This window comes from Diaphorina citri, unplaced genomic scaffold (genome assembly GCF_000475195.1).
Source record: "Diaphorina citri unplaced genomic scaffold, Diaci psyllid genome assembly version 1.1 scaffold761, whole genome shotgun sequence".
NCBI lineage: Eukaryota > Metazoa > Arthropoda > Insecta > Hemiptera > Psyllidae > Diaphorina > Diaphorina citri.
Genome location: NW_007378194.1, coordinates 55153 through 61023, shown reverse-complemented (window position 1 = coordinate 61023; position 5871 = coordinate 55153). Strand labels below are relative to the sequence as shown.

Below are 5871 nucleotides of genomic sequence, written 5' to 3'. Positions count from 1 at the left end.
CAAAAAATGTCCTTTTTTTTTTTTTTTTTTTTTTTTTTTTTAAATATGTTTTCACCGCCGTTTTTATTTCGTAGCAATGAAACATACAATTGAAGGAGTTTAAACAGTAAATTCCTACCTCACCTACACTTTAATACACATGTTAATTTGGGGGAAAAACGTTTAACTAAAATTACCGACCTCGCTTTGTGGCTGATTGTTGTTATCACTCGCAGGAAAATGGCTTATCACAGGAAATGCATGTTGGCATGCATGTATTGTGACATGTCAAACATTTCGGCATGCCATAGAAATATCATGTCAGAGAAATATCATGCGATAGAAACATAGCTCTAATGAAGTTATTTGTTGATAACGATGTAAAGCAGCGTCTAACCAGCCTAATAGTTAGCTTGGTTAGTAGCGCGGCTGCCTTGTAAGCACCAGGCCGTGGGTTCGATTCCCGCCCGGGGCGGATTTTATCCTGATGGGATAATTACCGGTCAATGGTTCAATGAAGTTAACCAACGTTGCGTTATATATATATATTTTATTTTATTTTTTAAGATGTTTTCACCGCCGTTTTTATTTCGTAGCAATGAAACATACAATTGAAGGAGTTTTAACAGTAAATTCCTACCTCACCTACACTTTAATACATGTTAATTTGGGGGAAAACGTTTAACTAAAATTACCGACTTCGCTTTGTGGCTGATGGATTGTTGTTATCACTCGCAGGAAAATGGCTTATCACAGGAAATGCATGTCGGCAACTCGGCATGCATGTATTGTGACATGTCAAACGTTTCGGCATGCCATAGCCATAGAAATATCATGTCAGTATTTCGTAGCAATGAAACATACAATTGAAGGAGTTTTAACAGTAAATTCCTACCTCACCTACACTTTAATACATGTTAATTGGGGGAAAAACGTTTCACCAAAATTACCGACTTCGCTTTTGTGGTTGATGTGTTGTTGTTATCACTCGCAGGAAAATGGCTTATCACAGGAAATGCATGTCGGCATGCATGTATTGTGACATGTCAAACGTTTCGGCATGCCATAGAAATATCATGTGATAGAAACATAGCTCTAATGAAGTTATTTGTTGATAACGATGTAAAGCAGCGTCTAGCCAGCCTAATAGTTAGCTTGGTTGGTAGCGCGGCTGCCTTGTAAGCACCAGGCCGTGGGTTCTATTCCCGCCCGGGGCGGATTTTATCCTGATGGGATAATTTGTTACCGGTCAATGGTTCACTGAAGTTAAGCAACGTTGCGCGTGGTTGGTATATCGACTTCGGTTGACTGTTGACATACCAAGTATTGTTAATATTTCGTTTGTTACACAAGTGACATTATCAAGCGTCAACGCACGCTTAAGTGGCTGCTTTCACTTGAAAATGAATGATATTGTGGGTTTTATCTTGCCCATTTCATTGTTCAACGCTTCAAGGTGACACCAATTGCTATCAGCACTTTGTTTCGTTTGTTACACAAGTGACATTATCAAGCGTCAACGCACGCTTAAGTGGCTGCTTTCACTTGAAAATGAATGATATTGTGGGTTTATCTTGCCCATTTCATTGTTCAACGCTTCAAGGTGACATCAATTGCCATCAGCTCTTTTAGAACATGACACGGCCTGACAGGTATAATGACAATGTCAATTAGAATTGGCATGAATAGGGTAACGTTACTTAGTGGGTTCATAAAGTCAGTGATTTTTGAAGAGGTTCTCTCTCGGACTTGTTTATAAATACCATTTTATTTTGAACGGGCTTAGAACGTGCTTACCTCTGAGTTTGTTTTTTCCCAAGTGCATTATAATAATATATTTTTTATTGTATTTTTTACCTTTCGGTGTTCACAATTTTCTTAAATCATTCTCAGAACGATCTGAAGAACTTGTTTATACATACGGGTGTAAAGCCTCAGAGTGGGCATTTTGTGTATGAATAGTGAAGAGTGGGTATTGCAGAGTCATTCTTGAAGTAGGCCCCAAGGGATGATACGTACATACTCCAATGTGAGATACATATTTCTATCAATTTGATAAATCTCGACATGATGGTTTATTGATTTTCCCCCTTATCAGGTACTCGAAGCTTTTATCAGTGAACAAATAACTCTGTCAGCACAAGACTCGAACCCAAGGTTATTCTGATAAGACACGAGGAATTGCATTACCACGATTCTATCATTTCGAGTCTCCATCACATCATATCGACAAAAATTTGCACTCGTATTTCGATTGCAAATATTTCTAACGCTCTATGGGTTCCTTTCTGCTTTCTGGCGTTGACCCTGTTGACCCAGCACCTACATGGGAATATTATGTCTCTTCTCGCCCATCAGATGAGGGACATACTACGGGATGGGCATGCTACGACACAGACCACAAGCGTTTTTTTTTTTACTTTCTATTATCGATTGCAAATATAGACACGAGGAATTGCATTTTCACCATCACATCATATCGACAAAAATTTGCACTCGTATTTCGATTGCAAATATTTCTAACGCTCTGTGGGTTACTTTCTGCTTTCTGGCGTTGACCCTGTTGACCCAGGACATAAATGGGAAGTATCATGTCTCTTATCGCCCATCTGATGAGGAATCTGATACTACGGGATGGGCATGCTACGACACAGACCACAAGCGTCATGTCTCTTATCGCCCATCTGATGAGGAATCTGATACTACGGGATGGGCATGCTACGACACAGACCACAAGCGTTTTTTTTTTTTTTAATGATAGTGATAGATGATTTGCACATGCAGCATGGGACCTATTGAGCTGTCTGCGCTATCAGAACACTGAAATAACCTTGATATTATACGTGATAAATTGATTATGTATCTCAGAATATATGTAGCACCACCGCAGTGTAACACTTTCATCTATGATTTAACACTTTTTATAGGTTACAGGGTGTTTCAGGAAACTATACACACACTGTACAGGCTGTTCCTTTAAAGATGACTCGTTCTCATGCAGCATGGGACCTATTGAGCTGTCTGCGCTATCAGAACACTGAAATAACCTTGATATTATACGTGATAAATTGATTATGTATCTCTGAATATATGTAGCACCACCGCAGTGTAGCACTTTCATCTATGATTTAACACTTTTTATAGGTTACAGGGTGTTTCAGGAAACTATACACACTGTACAGGCTGTTTCATTAAAGATGATACGTTCTTTTTTTAGAAGCATGTCAAGTGTTCATTTTATTTCCATGAGTCTGGCTGGGAGACTTAAAACAGGGAGGACACCAGCCTGAAATTTCCCTTGGTAAAGAAATAGCAAAGGTTGACTGCGAAGGGCATCCACTCGTAATTTTTTTGTAGCCAAAACCAAATATCAGCCCAAAGCAATCACCAGCTAGGGCTGATTGAGAGGCTGACGAAAAACACCGACCCCCGAAAAGGCGAGGAAGAAGAAGATTTAAGATGTTACTTCTTTCGTTTAAGTTTAAATCTTTAAAGCAAAATATGATTATTGTTATGAATTTATTTATTACTTTATTTTTATGTATTCTTTTCCAGACGGTCCAAGAGAGAAGGAAGACAGGATAGGAGAAAGCCAGCCGTTCCGAGAACGAACATTATCCCATCAGGATAAAATCCGCCCCGGGCGGGACGCACTACCAACTAAACTAACTAGGCGGTGGCTAGTTTGTTGCCGAATAGAAGGCAGAACTTCCGCTCCGTCCTTTGCACACAATTTACTAGTTATACATTGACGTTAGCTCCAATGATAATTGATAAACAGTGAAGATTCGTATAGGCTTAACCCAGCTTTTGCCCCTACACCTACTTCAGTGATCCGTGGGAAACTGGTGGTTCAACATGCTATAATTCCAAATGAAAATACTCGTTTTGACAAATCCCGGGTAAAATGAAATCCCAAATTATTTGTGGTAAAACAGCTTTTATCTCAGCATTACTAACGAGTGAGGTTTGTGAGCTTCGAAATGTCAATGCTCCCTCTCACAAAATAAGAGGGAGAGAACAAACATCCTCGTGGCCCCCCTCCCCTCCCCCTCTTGTGATCAGAATACACTGCGCTCTCTCGCGTGTTTATATTGTGATGTTTTTACCCCCATTTTCACCAACGTTCATATCACGTTGAATACACCAGTTCTCGTCCGATCACTGAAGTTAAGCAACGTTGAGCGTGGATAGTACTTGGATGGGTGACCGCTTGGGAACACCACGTAACGTTGGCGCTTTTTTTTAAACTTTTAAAGTTTTGTTGATCTGTTCTGTATAAGGATTTTTTTTTTCAACTTAAATTAAAAATTACCGATCACCGATCAGCCTAGTTAGCAGCTAGCATTTTTGCTTTTTAAGCACTGAGTCGCGGGTTCGATTTCCGCGCGGGGGAGGATTTTGTCCTAAACAGATAAGATAAACCATTTTCCGAACGGCTGGCTTTCTCCCATCCTGTCCTCCTTCTCTCTTCCATTTCGGGACGATAAGACCTTGGCAGTAACAGTTCCCTCTATCAAAAAAAACCTACATACTTATTCAACTTACCTATTAGAATAGGTAATAGGTGATTATGTTGAACGGTGGATAAAGCGTGTGAGATGATAAGGAAATGTACTTACTTACCTATCTGCCTACTGGAATAGTAGTTATTGTTAGCCGATTAGCTTGTTATTTTTATAAATTCTTTGTTCTAATACCTACCGCCGCACAATATGTCACAATAATCTATTCGTAGGTCTGTACTAAAATATCGAATTATTTGAGTAAAAATATTCAAATCTCGAATTTTTGTGTAAATAGTCAATCAAATTTCGAATTCTTTGAGAAAATAATCCATCAAATCTCGAATTCTTTGAGTACCTAAATAATCAATCAAATCTCAAATTATTTTAGTAAGTAATCAATCAAATCCCAAATTATTTGTGGTAAAACAGCTTTTTTTCACAACATGTGGATATCACAGCATTACTAACGAGTGAGGTTTGTGCGCTTCGAAATGTCAATGCTCCCTCTCACAAAATGAGAGGGAGAGAACAAACATCCTCGTGGCTCCCCCCTCCCCTTCCCCTCTTGTGATCAAAATACACTGCGCTCTCTCGCTTGTTTATATTGTGATATTTTCACCCTAGTCTTCGCCAACGTTCATATCACGTTGAATACACCAGTTCTCGTCCGATCAGTGAAGTTAAGCAACGTTGAGCGTGGATAGTACTTGGATGGGTGACCGCTTGGGAACACCACGTAACGTTGGCGTTTTTTTTTTTTTTCTCTCTCCAAGTTTTGTTGATCTGTACTGTTGGTAGGTAGTCTGGGCAGGTAGGTATAAGGATTTTTTTTTTCAACTTAAATTAAAAATTACCGATCAGCCTAGTTAGCTTGGAGGGTAGCACTTCTGCTTTTTAAGCACTGAGTCGCGGGTTCGATTTCCGCGCGGGGGAGGATTTTGTCCTAAACAAATAAGATAAACCATTTTCCGAACGGCTGGCTTTCTCCCATCCTGTCCTCCTTCTCTCTTCCATTTCGGAACGATAAGACCTTGGCAGTAACAGTTCCCTCTATCAAACCTCTTGGAAAAAAACCTAACATACTTACAACTTACCTATTAGAATAGGTAATAGGTGATTATGTTGAACGGTGGATAAAGCGTGTGAGATGATAAGGAAATGTACTTACTTACCTATCTGCCTACTGGAATAGTAGTTATTGTTAGCCGATTAGCTTGTTATTTTTATAAATTCTTTGTTCTAATACCTACCGCCGCACAATATGTCACAATAATCTATTCGTAGGTCTGTACTACCCACTTCTTTTGTTGTAGGTATTTGTTATCAACTCAGAATATGCACTGTTTTTTTTTTTTTTTTTTTTTTTTTTTTTTTTTTATTTTTT

The 5871-nt window shown here is 39.1% G+C and overlaps 2 non-coding genes across 2 annotated transcripts; both read left to right on the top strand.

The window, feature by feature from the left end:
* The first annotated feature begins 4098 nt into the window (after positions 1–4098).
* LOC113468530 lies at positions 4099–4217 on the top strand. The gene has a single exon (XR_003392253.1). It is a non-coding gene; the product is annotated as a 5S ribosomal RNA (ribosomal RNA).
* Positions 4218–5116: 899 nt separating this feature from the next.
* Positions 5117–5235, top strand: LOC113468531. The gene has a single exon (XR_003392254.1). It is a non-coding gene; the product is annotated as a 5S ribosomal RNA (ribosomal RNA).
* The last annotated feature ends 636 nt before the right edge of the window (positions 5236–5871 follow it).